The sequence below is a fragment of the Colletes gigas genome, unplaced genomic scaffold (genome assembly GCF_013123115.1).
Source record: "Colletes gigas isolate AHSC1104 unplaced genomic scaffold, ASM1312311v1 Colletes_gigas_Sc00039, whole genome shotgun sequence".
Taxonomy (NCBI): domain Eukaryota; kingdom Metazoa; phylum Arthropoda; class Insecta; order Hymenoptera; family Colletidae; genus Colletes; species Colletes gigas.
The window spans coordinates 698,532-716,947 of NW_025106668.1; positions in this window are offsets into that span (position 1 = coordinate 698,532).

The following is an 18,416-nucleotide window of genomic DNA, read 5'->3' on the forward strand; positions in this document are numbered from 1 at the left end:
TCTGTTTAATAGTCTTGCTCGATGTGTGGGTTCCCCAAGGCGAGCACACGAATCTGTCTTCCCGGGGTGCGTAAAAAGCACGCTGGAAGCCGCTCGACCTCCCACGCGTCGCTCCCGCTACTTCCCCTGGCTACGTAGACAGCTGAACCATGTATGGTCGTCCAGGCCTTCGAGCTGCTCCCGAGACCGTCGATAATCTAATTAACCCGATATCTCCGTAGCTTCAAACGTTTTTTCCCAGCCACCGTTTCTTCTGCATCCCGTCAATCCTGCTCGGTTGCCTTCCCTTCCTAACGTCTCTTTTTTCTTCCACCTAGTCTCTACATTTGATCCTATTCGATCAGCAGGCTACCAATCGGGAAATCCATCGATCGTTCCTCTGTACGATAGCGTGACCATTCCGAACTGGACATCGAAACTGGAACGCTCGATCGGTTCTTCGTGCACGTTCGACCTTCTGTCGCAAACTAGCCACTCTTTGTTCGAATTCGAATCGTCGGAATGCCGGACAAACGAATCAGGTCGCGTAATTAGAATCGTGAAAAACTTTGGGCTCCTTCCGTTCCGTAACGAACGAATCAGGTTGACCGATTCGAACCGCGACAGCTCCGGGTTTCCACTGTTTAGGAAAAACGAACCACTCCGAGTTTAAACCACTCGTAAAGTTTATATTTCTTCCTGATCGCAGACTGTCTCGCTCCCATTCCCCTCGCTAATCGGATCCGTAATCGATTATGCCAGCGCGTTGCTCTATTATCGAAACAAGTAATATCGCCGGTTCTGTTGCTCGCTATTTAACGATCGCCTAGAATAGCCACGCGACATATATCTACATCCCGTCGTGGATCCGCAAATAGAATCGAAGACGATCAGGATTCCTTCTCCTTATTATTGCGGACTTAAAATGTCATCTTTTATCCTCGTAGTCTGCAATGGTCGAGAAATTTACACGAGTGTTAGTCACTGTTTTTTTCGACAACCTTTATTCTTGAAAATGTAAGGAAACGTCAGTTTTAGAATTGCTGCCACAGTTCTCACATAATTGTAGAATTCTAATACTTTGGCTCACGTTGAAAGGCTAATGTCACTGTTATACGATCTAATGTCCTCCGATGTATCTTGGATTTAAAGATTTTATTAACATTCCACTCACAGGTTTAACAAAATCATAGAAACTCGAATCGCTTTGTCCCATTTTCTTCCTTCCTCCTCCCAATTACTTTGGTTAACGTTGAAATGGCCTTGCTATGTCGCCCCACACTCTAATGCCCCATAATCTGTGCAATTCCGCTTGCGAACAGATTCGAAAAAAATTGTAAAATGCCTCTTCCCTATCCCATTTTCTTTGTTCCTCTTGATGCTTCGATTCCTAAACGACGATGATCGGTGTGTTGCTCTTACGGTCTAATGCCCTCGAATGCATCAGGTTCGAGAAAACGAGGATACTTTTGATTCGCGCGTGCCCGTAATATTCCCATCAATCACGGGAGGGTCTTGTTTTTGCTCCAAGCCTCCCCGCTAGCCTGATATGCTAAGACGATCGATCGGTAAGGGAGGGTGCCATCTCCGTCCAGTTCCTGTTTCACTTTCACGTCGACGCGTCGGGGGTCGCCGAAAACACGTGGTCGTGAGGTCACGGAAAGAACGCCGGCGGCCGTGTAACGTTCAACGCGCACGTGGTCGCCGGATCGACCGAGCGGATTGGTGCAATCTCGCCTGCGCGAGGGTCCGAAGCGTACTGCGTTCGAGCGGGAGGTGAACGCGCCAGCAGAGCCAGAGCCCCGTCGAGTCCCGACGGCTTTGGACCCGTTGCCTTAGCGCGTTCCCTTCATCCCCCTACTCACATCGCTTCGCCTCGCCTCGCCTCGCCTCGTTCGAACCTAGCTCTTCCTGGACGCGACCACTCGCCTTTGCTTAGCTACTCTGCTCTGCTCTGCTCTGCTCCAGCGTTCGCTGCTTTACCTTGTCGCAGACGAGCGAACCACGCCGAGGCACACCGTTTTCCTCGCTTCTGTTCTCTTTTCATATTCGCTGTTGCCGCCGCGACTGGATTTCCTCCGGAGGGAACGCGCGAGTTACTCGCGGATCTTCGACGCCGGCTCTGTACGCGCGTTCGCCCGTTCCTCGGTGGTCCACAGGTGACGCGCCGCGACACCAAACGTGACTAGGGGTTACGAATGTACGGAGATTCCGGCGGAACGTATTCTTGGTTTAGGTCCGAAGCAGGCTTTACGTTAAGGGGCCTTTCTACCTTGTGGGATTTGAAAAATCGAATTTTTTTTTTAGTATGCAGTCTCGAAAATATATCTACCAAATATTAAATTGAAATTTGAAAAACTGACGAAGTTATAGCTTGCTGAAATGTACCGCACGCGGGTATAACTGAACGTAAAACTTTAAGTTGCCTTTCTACTTTGTGGGATTAAAAAAATCGAATTTTCTTTGCATTTTCTTTTAGCATGTAGTCTCGAAAATATATCTGCCAAATATTCAATTGAAATTTGAAAAACTGACGAAGTTATAGCTTGCTGAAATGTACCGCGCGCAGGTATAACAACTGGACGTGAAACTTTAACCCTTTGCACTCCAAATCTATCCATATATTTCTATATCCAGCCCTGCGGGGAATAAAACACAACATCCCCGACGCGTTGAACAGTATCATATTAATTACGTTTAGATGACTGTGGCGTCAAAGTATATTGCAAAATAAACATAGAAGACAGCATAAATTATAGGATAAAGAGGATAATGAGCCCTCTAAAATGAAACTCGTTGAATTCCCTGTCAAAGTTTCAGCTATTGGTAATAGTGTACCTTCCGACGGATAGCTTTTTTTGACTAATTGCTCATGTGGGCAAGTTCCCTTGTTAGGGAGCGACAAGACCGACTTAGGTATATGCGACTTTTAAAAATGTAAATATTTAACGCGACAAGTGAATAAACTCGATCGTTCCAACTTTTTCTGATCCTCAACTTGCGAGTTTCCTCCCTGGCTTACCTGTCGATCTGGGATTCCCTTTAGCTCGCAGCACGTTCTTGTTTCTTCTCTTCAGCCCGATACCCTAACGTCTCTTTTTGCCCTACAGAACCGACCACCATGAAGCATCGACCACTTGTTGTACTTGTCAAAGCGTATTGCATGTTGACCGATGGCGGATGCGGCGACGAACGAAGGAGTGAGTTCATTTAAACCATCCTGACGCCATCCATCTAAGAGATAGCGGCTTGAAACTTTACCCCGGAAATTGCTTTAAACTTGGATTCGCCGAGGCTGCGTCTCGCGCACGAGCACACCGACAGATGGGACAGTTCATTATAGCGTGGGTGACCAGGACTACGCTTGGACAGGCTACGTAGCCGACGCGAGCGTAAATGAAATTCGTAGATGCAAAATCCAATTACAACGGTTTTTAATGTCTGTACCGCGAAAGCAAGCCGTGGAAATAATTTCAGGTCCCATCATTCGGTAATAGAAAATTACCATGAGCAAAAGTCATTTATAGGCTTCGAGGGAGAAGCCGTTGGTACTTTGAGCTCCGCGGAGGTCGCAAGTCCTTGGATCTCTTAACGAGGTAAATTTAAATTCTGTTTCGCGGCGTTGGCGTTAACAAAAAGCCACGTTAAACATGGAAATTTATTCTCGTATTCTAATACAAACGTTTCGCCTGTAAATATTCCCTCGCGGCAGAATAATGAAAAATAAAACGAGAAACACTTAATACGAGGTGTAACTTAAATTGGTCCGAACGTTGATAGATTTGTAAAACGACCGAATGTCGCTCACCGAGGTTTTTCGTTGTTTCAAAAAAATTTTCCATGTAAATAAATAAAATTCACTGTCGTTCTATGAAAGAGCTTGAAAATTTAAACTATATATTTGAAGGTATTTGTAAAATTGTTTACGTATCCATAATGTACGAAAACTTACGCCAAACTTGAAAGATATCGGTATGACGTATGCTGGTATAAAAAAGATTGTCGTAAGCGAAAGCAGCTGCTTTGAGCGGAGAGTCGGCCAATTGTGTTCGCGTTAGGCTGTTTTCTCGATCGACCCAATTTTTTTCATATCGATCGCTTCCTGAATGCTCGATGGCGATATAAAGTCTACGAATTGAACGCCGACGGGTCGATCGCGGTTCGAAAGAACCCAGAAATCACGCCCAGGAAACTCGTATCGGGAAATGACTAGTCTCTGCCCAGTCATGATGTATATCTCATGAAACGGGAACAAGTGAAATCAATCAGAACCATAGAATCGTTCTCTCTCTATCTAATTACACGCCCGCCAATAGATAACACCTGCAAAGGTCAGACAACTATTGCAAAGATCGAAACAGAGTTACCGCTAACGGTATTATTATCGATAAATATCGATATTATCCAGGGAACTAGACTTATTCTAGACCCGCGTTATCGATATTTGTCGATAAATTGAACGTAATGCGAGGGACCACGGCAAGAGTTACAACGCGATATTAAATTATGAGAGACAGAGATGCAAGAAGAAACGCTATAGGATTAAGAAAATACATTTCGAAGGACTGTGGATGAAATACACGGATATGTTGTAAACTGATTTTATCTGTATTCCTTAATTCCTCGACTATAGAAATAAAACGTGTTAACGGAAATTGTGAAAATGTTATATAAACGGTTAAATTTTGTACAAGTTCGTGAAATTCTAATCTGACACTTTAAAATCTTGTATTCTTTAGGGTTTAATTAGCAAATCAGAGTTTTCCCGATCCTTGTGGGCCAGTCCTCCCTAAACTACACAAGTCTCACCCACTGAGGGTTCGTACGGGGGTAGTCGGTCGCGATGTTAAGGGGGTGCAGGTATATCTGGGCCCAAAATACCCCTTGAAAACGAATTAAAGAATGCGTGCCGTGTAATGACTTTACCGTATGTAAATTTCTATTGTTGAGCTAGGTACGTGAGATGGTCGCCGGGTGACCAAATTCCGGTGCGGTTATGTAATTTCGAGGGTCTGAAACCCTAGTGCTATTGATATTTGAAAAGTAATAGACGCGTTCTAAGTTGTCCTGCGATAAACGATGTTTGGAATTCGAAACAGTACGATGTCAACGATAGCGATTAGCATCTGTGGTCCGAAGTTTGAGAGGAATCAGAGCTCCGGTGGTTTGGTTGCGTAATCGCGGCACCGACCGCAGACAGAACGGAACGACGTGCGAAGAGGAATCGCTGACGGGACACTTCTTCCTCTGCATAATGCACCGGGGGACGCGCATAAGCGCGTCGGGCATTAGGGCCCGCGTGCATTCGCAGCGTGTAACCCGCATGTCGTAAGAAAGGGTCAGTCGCACAACGGCAGAATATAAACGGCAATCATTCCGAACTTATTATCGCGAATAAGAAACTCATAAATGCTTATGACTTTCGTGCCGGTTTTTACCATCGCCTCCGGGCGATCCAGTTAAAGGACCGTTTGCCCGGATTGATCGCGGCTGAACGAGGACAAGAAGCGTGACGGGGAATCGAGAAACGCGAAAGGGAGAGTGAACGTCGAGAGAAAGAAAGAGAGAAAAATAAGAAACCCATCGATGGAAAGGGACCACTGAACGGGAGAAAACGGAACGCACGGATCACGTGAGACCGAGGAGACAGTGATAGGACTTCCACCGTCTAATTTGTAAGCTTTCAAGCGTATCTCGATTATTGGATCTTGAATCCGTTCGCTACAGACCTCGGGATCAAGCAGCTTTGACGAACTTGAAAACCTTAAACTGCTTAAGAAACACCGAGTCTAATTTAAAACTAACGTAGGTTTGGAGACCGTTCGATTCTGCGTTCTCGATTCAAGTTAGACTGGAAACTAAAATAGCCTCGAGGAATTTGAAAATCTTTAAATGCTTAAGAAACTCCGAGTCTAATTTAAAACTAAAGTAGACGAGGAAATCTTGAATTGCTTGATTCAATCCAAGTTAGACTTGAAACTGATGTAGCTTTGAGGAATTTGAAAACCATGAACTGCTTAAGAAACTCCGAGTTTAAGTTAAAACTAAAGTAGACGAGGAAATCTTGAATTGCTTGATTCAATCCAAGTTAGACTTGAAACTAATGTAGCTTTGAGGAATTTGAAAACCATGAACTGCTTAAGAAACTCCGAGTTTAAGTTACAGCTAAAGTAGACTTGGAAACCTTGAATTGCTCGAGTCAATTCAAGTTAGACTGGAAACTAATGTAGCTTTGAGGAATTTGAAAATCTTGAAATGCTTAAGAAACTCCGAGTCTAATTTAAAACTAAAGTAGACGAGGAAATCTTGAATTGCTTGATTCAATCCAAGTTAGACTTGAAACCAGAGTAGCCTGAAGGAACTTGAAACCCTCGAACTGATTAAGAAACTTCGAGTTTAAGTTACAGCTGAAGTGGACTTGGAAACCTTGAATTGCTTGATTCAATCCAAGATAGACTTGAAACTGATGTAGCTTTGAGGAATTTGAAAACCATGAACTGCTTAAGAAACTCCGAGTTTAAGTTACAGCTAAAGTAGACTTGGAAACCTTGAATTGCTTGATTCAATTCAAGTTAGACTTGAAACTAATGTAGCTTTGAGGAATTTGAAAATCTTGAAATGCTTAAGAAACTCCGAGTCCAATTTAAAACTAAAGTAGACGAGGAAATCTTGAATTGCTTGATTCAATCCAAGTTAGACTTGAAACCAGAGTAGCCTGAAGGAACTTGAAACCCTCGAACTGATTAAGAAACTTCGAGTTTAAGTTACAGCTGAAGTGGACTTGGAAACCTTGAATTGCTTGATTCAATCCAAGATAGACTTGAAACTGATGTAGCTTTGAGGAATTTGAAAACCATGAACTGCTTAAGAAACTTCGAGTTTAAGTTACAGCTAAAGTAGTCTTGGAAACCTTGAATTGCTTGATTCAATTCAAGTTAGAGTTGAAACTAATGTAGCTTCGAGGAATTTGAAAATCTTTAAATGCTTAAGAAACTCCGCGTCTAATTTAAAACTAAAGTAGACTTGGAAATCTTGAGTTGCTTGATTCAATCCAAGTTAGACTTGAAACCAGAGTAGCCTGAAGGAACTTGAAACCCTCGAACTGATTAAGGAGCTTCGAGTTTAAGTTACAGCTGAAGTGGACTTGGAAACCTTGAATTGCTTGATTCAATCCAAGTTAGACTTGAAACTGATGTAGCTTTGAGGAATTTGAAAACCATGAACTGCTTAAGAAACTCCGAGTTTAAGTTACAGCTAAAGTAGACTTGGAAACCTTGAATTGCTCGAGTCAATTCAAGTTAGACTGGAAACTAATGTAGCTTTGAGGAATTTGAAAATCTTGAAATGCTTAAGAAACTCCGAGTCTAATTTAAAACTAAAGTAGACGAGGAAATCTTGAATTGCTTGATTCAATCCAAGTTAGACTTGAAACCAGAGTAGCCTGAAGGAACTTGAAACCCTCGAACTGATTAAGAAACTTCGAGTTTAAGTTACAGCTGAAGTGGACTTGGAAACCTTGAATTGCTTGATTCAATCCAAGATAGACTTGAAACTGATGTAGCTTTGAGGAATTTGAAAACCATGAACTGCTTAAGAAACTTCGAGTTTAAGTTACAGCTAAAGTAGTCTTGGAAACCTTGAATTGCTTGATTCAATTCAAGTTAGAGTTGAAACTAATGTAGCTTCGAGGAATTTGAAAATCTTTAAATGCTTAAGAAACTCCGCGTCTAATTTAAAACTAAAGTAGACTTGGAAATCTTGAGTTGCTTGATTCAATCCAAGTTAGACTTGAAACCAGAGTAGCCTGAAGGAACTTGAAACCCTCGAACTGATTAAGGAGCTTCGAGTTTAAGTTACAGCTGAAGTGGACTTGGAAACCTTGAATTGCTTGATTCAATCCAAGTTAGACTTGAAACTGATGTAGCTTTGAGGAATTTGAAAACCATGAACTGCTTAAGAAACTCCGAGTTTAAGTTACAGCTAAAGTAGACTTGGAAACCTTGAATTGCTCGAGTCAATTCAAGTTAGACTGGAAACTAATGTAGCTTTGAGGAATTTGAAAATCTTGAAATGCTTAAGAAACTCCGAGTCTAATTTAAAACTAAAGTAGACGAGGAAATCTTGAATTGCTTGATTCAATCCAAGTTAGACTTGAAACCAGAGTAGCCTGAAGGAACTTGAAACCCTCGAACTGATTAAGAAACTTCGAGTTTAAGTTACAGCTGAAGTGGACTTGGAAACCTTGAATTGCTTGATTCAATCCAAGTTAGACTTGAAACTGATGTAGCTTTGAGGAATTTGAAAACCATGAACTGCTTAAGAAACTCCGAGTTTAAGTTACAGCTAAAGTAGACTTGGAAACCTTGAATTGCTTGATTCAATTCAAGTTAGACTTGAAACTAATGTAGCTTTGAGGAATTTGAAAAACTTGAACTGCTCGGGACAGAATTTAGTTTATGTCGGTATTAACTGTTTCTTGAGTAATCTTGAACATGCGAACGGTAGTATAAAGTATGGTACTATTGGTAATTAAAAGTTATTGCTAAGAACGAATGTTTCTCTTTAACGAGATTTATTTTTGAAGATTAACTCATACTAATAGATGGATAAAACACACCCTCTTTCCTTTAACGTTCCCAGCGCGATTTTCATAGAGAAAGGAAGCAACAGGCCCATTTTTGCTTTGAATGGCAAACTCGGTGCCATGATAGCGGATGAAATATTACTGGATCTTACGTTAGATAGTACGACCACTTAAACTCATACGAAGAAGTTACGCTTCGACTCCTTACACGCCGGAAAATTGCTTTACTATCATGGTCGAAGTGGAACCATTATGCCCTCTGGCTCCAAAGGGGATCCCTCCAGTTGGAAGTGATAGAAATGTTCAACTTACGAATCCACGTCTAGGGTTCATTTTAAGAATTATTACTGCTTTAAATACTACTTAAAGTAGTACTTTAAAATTAAACTGCTCTGGCATGCTATTAGATTACACTAACTTTGTAACATTTTAATATTTTCTATTAATATTTCATGGTTCCTCTATTTTATGTTACCAAAGTAGCAAGTAATATTTATTATTTCTTCTCTTCAAATTCCCATTACGTAATTTGTGAATTACCTATATTTTAATATAATTTTAACAACTCTTGCATGTTTATTTCGCAATGAAAAGGTACTAGATAGATTCTATTCCGTCACTATTTCGACAATCATTGCATTTTGGTCCTCGTTCACTTAATTCTCGTTTTAATGTATTCCTAAATATCAACAACAGCTATCCCTTGTTGTCACGATTGATTCAAAAAAGATAACACAATTATAAATTACGATTTTAACCAAAGATGGTTTCAAGATACCGAGCCACTTCGAAAACTTCGCGAGAAATTGTTCATTTTTTCAAAACGACTTTTTACCGCGTTTAGCTATGCAATGGCCTCCAGCGTGCGTCGTTTCGATGGGCTTGGATAGTTCTAGCGTTGAGTTTTCCTCGTTGACTGGAGAAGTCTTGAACCTGTTTGAATCCCATCGCTACGAGAAGACCGAAAGAGCACTCGAGAGCGACGAGGACGGAGGCGGAGGCAGATAAGAGCAGAGTAAGTGAACAAAAGGAAAGGGGAACGGTCCACGAGAGTCTCTTCGACGTCATTTGTAATACCGAATGGCCTAATGATGCGACTGGTCGTGACAGGACGCGGATAAAAATGGAAGCGAGCGCGATTGTGGAGATTGAGGGTGCCTCTGCATGCAGAGTGCCCGTGAGTCTGCTGGCGTGGCACGGCCGATTGTTAAGGGCCTAATCTCGTGGAATATTTTCCAGCATGTAATGGTGATTTGCTCGATCGTAGAAACGAAGGCACTTCCATTTTTCCACGCCGCGGACGCCAGTTATTGCGCGCGTGCATCGTCCACACGATGTCCCCGTAATATCGTTCGTTTGCGGACTCCATGCTGTTTCGAGGCGCGGGAACGTCCTCTTCGCTCTCCCGTCATTACCTTCGTTCCTGGAATCGTGTGACGAACTTTTTACTGAATTTATTCCCCGTCTGAGAGGAATTAGATCCCCCGAGAATTTTATGTCTTTCGAAAAACAAATATTAAAGTTTTAATCACCGTAACTGTTGGCTCCCACAAAGTTTATTCGCCAAACACTTACTCGCCAACACGATAACTTTTTAATTATTCGAATATATAAATATAAAACGAGTTAATGGAAAATGTTTAGTGCGGACATGTAAACGGTTCGATTCGTACAAGTTCTTAAAAAGTTGAATTTAATCCTTTAAATCTAACATTCCGAGCTCGTTCTGTTCGGTCGTTGTTTAAATGCAAAAATTCAATTATGGGGGGTGTTTTGATTGGCAAATCGGAGCTGGCCCATCCCATATGGGCCAGTCCTTTAGAGACTTTAAGTCCCAGATTTGGAAACCTTGGACTGCTTGAGAAAGTTCGATCCTGATTTGAGACCAAAGTAGGCTACAAGAATCAAGAAGAATTGAACTGCTCGATTAATTTTGAACTTGAAAAACTTAAACTATTCGATTTTGTTTGAATTTTGTAGGCTCCAGAATTTAACCATGCGAATTGCTTGTGTTAGTTTGAACTTGACTTAGAAACGAGGCAAGCTTGATTTATTCGACAACTTGTAACTTTTTGAGTAAATTCGAGTTAAACTTGAAACTAAACTAGGCTTGAGAAATGTAAAAGTTTGAACTGCTCGAGACGGAATTCAGTTGAAGTCGGTATCAACTTTCCCTGAGTGATATCGAACACGTGAACGGTAGTATAAATTATAGTACCGCTAGCGATAAACGTTAAGATTAAGATTATAATGTGCAGCTTACTACTGCGATTCGTGTCGTCCACCCTCCGCATAGAGTTTAAAAGATCACCAAATGGATTCGTTCGTTTAAAATACAGTGAATGTAAAAAGTATTCGTACACTAGTCAATTTGAACAAAACCTTTGCAGAACTTTGTTTATTACAAAAGTATGTTAACAAAAACATGCATACATATTCTTAGAAATCTCTGGAACAAGTGTCATTAACAACAAATTATTTATTTATATTTATTATGAAAATATTAACAAATTTCTGGAAATTGGCGTGAAATATACGTGTAATAAGTATTCGTACACTTCTAATTTTACAACAAAAACAGTACATAAACGTAACAAAAATCAGTCTATTTGCTATTTTAGTATCTAGTGGGATTTCCTTTAGATTGTATAATCGCTTTAAGCCTTTGCGGCATTGAATTTACTAAATTTTTGGTTATAGTACTAGAAATTTTGTTCCATTCCTCTAAAAGTGCATTTTTTAAATCTTGTTTCGAAGAAATGTGATGGTCTCGAATTTTTTCTTCAAGATGACTCCATAAGTGCTCTATCACATTTACGTTTGGAGACTGTGGAGGGATTTTTAATTGCTGCGGCACATTATATAGGATCCACTGACGAGTATTATAAGCATTATGCTTTGGATCATTATCTTGCAAAAATATATAATTGCCCTGTAACTGCATCTTATTTGCACTAACCTGAAGATGCTCTTTTGGAATATCGATGTACATTTTGTGATCCATGATACCATCGATAAAATGGAGGGATCCAACCCCGTTCGCACTCATAGAGCCTAACTGCCAAACTGTGACTGATCCTCCTCCATGCTTTACGGTCGGCTTCAAATTTCTTTTTTCGTACTCGGTATTTTTTTTTCCGCCATACTGTACCTCGTCCATCTGACCCAAATATGTTAAATTTACTCTCATCGGTAAATATAATACGATTCCAGTGCTCCATAGGAACATTAACGTACTCTTTCGCGAATTGCAATCGTTTCTTTCTATTAATTTCATTTACGAAACATTTCTAACGAGCTACTCTGCCATGACATCCTCTATCCTGTTAAAAATTACGCACTGTGCTACTGCATACATTAATGTCCAAATCATTTTTAAGTTCAGCTGTGATTTTCACCGGACTTATCTTTGGATTTTGCTTTATTTTTCGAATTATCCATCGGCCGGTATACTCATTTATTATTCGTTTACGTCCGTTTCTTGGATTATTTTTTACAGTTTTTCGATCGCCATATCTGTCAATGATTCCTTGAATCGTGGGCCTCGGTCTATTTAAAACTTTAGAAATTTCACTCAGTGTTTTACACTTATTATGTAAATTTATAACAATTTTCCTTTCTTCTTCAGAGGTTTCCTTGCGTTTTCGTCCCATTTTACTGATAATTTCGTTGATAATGTTTGAATTCAGGATACTACCTACACCGACAGCGTCTCCAGCCATACTGATGCTAAGTATGTTTACATATGATGGATTATCTTGTAATCGTTCTATGTGGAATGTTACGAATCAAAGACTGTACGAATACTTATTACGCATACATTTTAGGTCAATTTCTGGAAATTTGTTAATATTTTCATAATAAATATAAATAAATAATTTGTTGTTAATGACATTTGTTCCAGAGATTTCTAAGAATATGTATGCATGTTTTTGTTAACATACTTTTGTAATAAACAAAGTTCTGCAAAGTTTTTGTTCAAATTGACTAGTGTACGAATACTTTTTACACTCACTGTATGTTCCCTGCGATCGATCAGAGGATTCCAGTGAATAACGCGGAATAAGGATAAAAGACGCGAACGAGCGTGTAAAACGACGACCAGGCCCGAGTACCGAATCTTTCGTCACAATAGCGTACGAGCAGCCCCCATGAATCACGTGGCGAGTACCGATTAAGAATTCAATTCGCGCGACACGGCGGGAGATCTGTGTCGCGTAAATCTGAAGCAAACTACTCGGCGAGTAGAAAAAGGCAAAGACGGTAAGAACGGAGACATTACTCACATGAGGTCTTGCGCTCGGGCGCTCTAAAACGCACGATTTATACTTACAAGAGTCCGCGTGTCAAAGCCAAGAAAAGAACCTGCCCGCACAGGTAGTATCGGGAGATGGCGGAGATTGCGCAGTATGTTTTGCCGCATCGCAGCGTGAAATTATACGACCGGGACTAGGGATCGATGAACTCCCAATCTTCGTGGGGATCAATCGAGAAAAAAACGTTTACCGTGCCAAATCTGGAACAAATCGGTTGGAAGCGTTTTCTTTTCTTTCTTTCCGGTATTCGGGGCACAGCCACTATTCCTATTCCACTAGACGAATCGAATTACGCTTTGGATCGATATTTCAACGGTACGGATCGGAACAGCAGTATCCCGATTTGCAAATTTTTATGATCCCATGTACTTAACCTAACTATCGCGATCGCCCCAACATTTTTAAACTTTCAACGAATGAAAATATTTGCATTCGTCAGTTTTAATTCTAATACGAATTTACCAATGTGTCATATATGATTGAAAAATACATGTTGCGGAAGAAATATGGGGGAGTTATCGGGCTGGTTGCAGGCGGTGAACATTTTTATTCGAGGCTAAATAATAATAAGCCAAGATTTGATTCTTCGATTCTGCAGAGAGCGTTCTTTGGAAACTTTTCATTTTTAAAAATATACAATACAGTTGGTTTTTTTTTATAAAAGGTGTTCATTTAAATTTGATTTAAAACTTGTTAATGTTCATGAAAAACTAATCTTATTTAACGTTTAGCGTTTTCTTTTATCTCCGTTAGTTTTTAAAAAATTGAGTGAAATAGGTATTTCATTCGAATATTTCTGGGTAGTTTTCACCCCTTGTATACATATTATAATCCGCCAATACAGAAATACATATGCAATATTTTTCGATGTTCCACCGCTATGCAAAGTTTCATATTACAGTTGAGTGATGTTCTTTGTATGCTAGTATGAAATCCCTTCTTTGGGAATGCGATTTTAATTTTCGCGTTCCATTAAATCTAGAATATATGGCAGAAAAAAAACAACAAAATTGTCCAATTCGTAGTACGAATAATAGAATGAGAATAATTGAAAAAATAAAATTAATATTACTTCTAATTTCACACTACGGTAATCGGTTCCCATAACTTAACAAGATTCTGAAAATAAATAAATAATAAGTAGTAATAAATCATATTGGTAATAAGCACTGTAAACTTGTTGAAAAAATACAGTGCTCAACCACGAGTTAAATAATCTACCGTCGGTGATAATTAATTTTGATTTCTGGTAGTTTATTTTGCATTTAGATAGATACTTCTAACTAATCGTATAACACATGCCAGGGAATTAAAATATTGGAACACACTAACAATTTAAGGCTATATTAAATTTATCGGAATAAGTATTCATAAATTTTCGTCGTCGTATAACAGTTTTCAATACTTCTACTCTATACTTAACACGAATCAGCAATAAACTATCTTCTTATACGCGATCTGTCAACCCTGATTTACGCTCATCCCTTTCTTCACGATCCATAAACATCCATGACACTCAATCTTCAGTGAACTAATCTGAAATCAGGAGATCGAGTACGATTCCAAACAGACCAGAGCTCCGGCAACGAGTTCGATAACATCAAACTTTTCTCTTATCTCCACCGAGGAAGTTAGTAATAATAAAACCCATTTAGACAGCATTTCTTAACAGTAACGTGTTTCATCGTTATCCATCCAATTTAAATTTTACGACGAGTAGATGAAATTAATTTCTCAGAAAATTAGGTGTAATTCTATTTACACTATATCTTATCGCATATTGTTTCCGAAGCGCACTGAAATAAATTTGTTTGAAACGTCAAACGAAATGCACGAAAGGACTTTAAATTTTACAACAAGAAGGATCTGATATCCTCTAAAACACTTAGTTTTTCTACTTCTATAAATATCAGTTAAACGAAGACCAAGTTTCCATAAGATTTATCAATTGTCACTGCCAATTCCTGGTGAATTTCTCGTATGGCGAACGTTTACTGCTTTCCACTCCATTAAAGCAACGCATCCTGCTTTTTCCGCGCGTACTGTCGCTTCTACAAACACAACTTTCACGGAAAACGATAGTCGTTGATCCAACTCGCAGCTCGACATGACAATTCAGATACAAAATTCTCGAGCTGAATTTTCTGCAAACAGAACATCGAAAAGCAGTCACCGAAGACATGATTTCACGAGCATCTAGTGACTTTACCTTCATGAAACGCATCAGAACCGGTGACGAAACATGGGTTTACAAATACGATATGCAAACAAGTCAACAATCTTGTCATGCTCATAGTTTTCTTTGATTATCGTGGTGTTGTTCATTCGGAATTCCTTGCAGATTGACAAACAGTAAATAAAGAATATTATTTGAGCGAACTGCACGAGGTGACCACGCATATGCCTTCTTGTACCCCGGGCCCAAAAAGAGGATTCATCCGTAAAGATAACGTTGGAGAAATCACGGTCGATATTAGCCCTCGCCCACAACAGACGCTTTTCAACGTGCTTTTCGGTCAAGAATGGTTTCAACTTTGTCCACCGCCACCCAGAACACCCAGGATTCTTTTTTAAGATTCTTAAAATTGTTTCAAGACGAGAGACGCTTGCCACGCTCGGGCAGGTCATCAACAGTTTTAACTTCCTCGTACCTTTTCACCCGCTTCTTAATAAAGGACACTGACTTGCCCATGCAGCGACTTTTGGATGATTACTGCACTCATTGTTATTTTTCTCACCTTCAACGCAGATAACAGCCCACACTACTCATTTAAGCTGAAAGTATCGAAGCCAAGTGTTCGAACAGTTGAATTAACCGTTAGTTAAACAGATGAGTCGTCTAGTGAGAAAATTAGGAACGACACGCTCTTGTGGAACCGAGTGTATTTCCCTTGCCTGTCCACTTAAATTTGTCCGCAACAGTAAGATTCTTCGATCGTGTACACCGCAGAAAAGATAAATTGCCGGTGGAAATATAGCGTTCCGTGACTTTTTGCAGGGAAAAAATGCAGTCAATAAGCGAGGGAATACTGTATCCAGATAAGAATTGTGGTGATCTGTGGTCGGTTGGGCCCCCATTACCGCGGCGTGTCTCCCCCGAGAAGAAAGGGACGCCACGCCACGCCACGTCTCTAGCGATCGATCTTCCTCCGCGCGCAATTTCATCGTTCCCGTTGATCAACGCGAGTACGCGCGTGCATCCTCGCGCGATGCGATGGATCGACACGTAGGCGTGGGCTCAGCGCGGAAGAGGAAAGGAAAGGAAATCGCGACGGGGGCCACTCTCCGGAGGATCTCCTCCGCCGGGCCGAATAGATGGAACGCATTATTCACCGTCGCGAACACGCAGACAGCCGCGATTCTAACAGCGGTAATATGCTCCGGCGCGCGGCGTCTCGGTACACCGTGCCGCGTGCATCGATCTTGCCCGATGTATCGACGAGTCGACGAAATAGTAAATCAACGGGAGGTCCTCCGGCAGCCTGATGGAACGGCGCGGATAATCCGGGGGGTGGACACCACCACCCACCTCCTCGTCGCCGAAACGACGAACCGTGACTAATAGAATGTCGCTAGAGGGTCCTGATCGTATTTAAATTGTTCATCCCCGGGTAATTTACGACACGTCGCGGGGATTTAAAACTTCGCGTCATCCTAATTTATTATAGCTGGTGGGGGGCAGTTAAGACAGGTCACCCGGATAATTCGTTCGTTTTTAAAGGTAGACGTTCACGTTTCAGAATGAAACGGTTTTGTCTCATTGGGGTTGTCTCTTTCAAAAAGGGAAAGTTTTCTTTCATTTACAGAGACGTCCAGCCGTGCCCCTTTTTTTACTTATTTGGACAATGAATAGGACCGATTGGGTCTGTAAGTATATACCTGACAAATTTTTTCGTCACTGACCTTTCTTCCGAACTGAATGGACGTGCTCTTCCAAGTGTTTCAAATAAAGACAATGTTTGGTTCAAAAGAAATATGTGAACTGTACGTTTTATTTTTATTCCGCCATCTATTCCCGAAAACCGAAAATAGAAATTTGTCCACCTTCCTGAATTTTTTTCTCGAAAGGGGGTAGAATTTTGGGGGTACGTGTATTCACCAAAAATGGTTGTATATGACCGCAGAACCTAGAAATGATTTTTTTAGAACGATTTGAAATTTTTTTGTTCGCCGAAAAGCTTGGGCACCTACCCCATGTTGATTTTTCTTAAAATGTTGATTAATACTTTTTTTGTGAGCACCCATGAGCACTATTTCAGAAAAAAATTTCATTGAAATACATATATTCACTATTGTAGGAGTTATGGTCGTCTGAAAATTGGACCATTTTTATAAAGTTTTTCTCACTTTACGGAGTCAAGGAACAACTTCTACAACATTGTTAGAATTTCTACATTTTCTCCGCCAAAATACGCGTTGTTTACATTTTGAAACATTAAAATCCTCCAATCCGTTTAGGAGTTATGATATTTTAAAGATACGCGGTAGATTTTCGGTAAGTAATTTTTTTCTCGAAAATGCATAGGATTTCGGGGGTATGCGTAATGACAAAAAATGATTGTAATCGACCCTTGCAACCGTAAATAAATTTTTTAGAACGATTGGAAAAATTTTTTTTCACCCACTCGAATTTTTTTCTCAAAAGCGAATAAAATTTTGGGGGTACGTGCGTATTCACCAAAAATGATTGTAATTTACTTGTATCTCGAAACGCGAAACAACAACAGTCGCGTCGATGGTTTTCGTCAAGAAAAGAAAACTTTCTCTTTTGGAAGAGCAACTGATACAATATTTTCTCGTTTCAATTATATGCAAAGTGTCTTATCGTTCTTTCCCGTACCGTACGTCTCCTATCGAGACACGTTAAGAAGCTTCACATCCGTCGTGCACGGTGACTGTTATCTCTCCCTACTTCATTCCACGATACGCGAAACACGGTATAACCGATTTATAAAACGTGCTCCCGTTTCCAGCCGTTCGATATCGGGGTTTATATTGCTAATTAAGTAATTGAGGGTTAGATCGAAGATAACTACTCGGGCGAGTTGCATCGCGATAATCCGCCAAAGACTTCCTGGTTCGGCGCCGGTCGCTGAAAGAGGAGGACGGTATCGAGGAGTTGCTCACTCGGTGAACGAAGGTGAAACGTGACGTCGGCTTTCAGCTTTGGGAATTACGAACGGGGGATCCCCGCTGTCAGTTTGCTCGTGCCGCGGCCAGGTCTTTTCCGCTCGGTAGATATATGCATCGGTAATTACTTCCCTATCGCGGCCAGGCTAATAGCCAAGGGTAGGAAAGAAGAGCCGATCGTCTCGTATCGAACTTATTGGGATGGTAGCTGTTCAGTGTCGAACACGGTTGGTCGTTGGTAGACGTCCGCGGACCGCCCGTAGCGAGAGCTCTATCCGTGTGGCGAGTGATAAAACCGTCGGCGCACCTGATAATCTCAGCCGCGGTTAATCGACGGGGATATCTCGAATTCTTCCGCGCGCTTTATCGCTCAACTATTTTGACCGTGGGATGCCGCGGGGATAGCA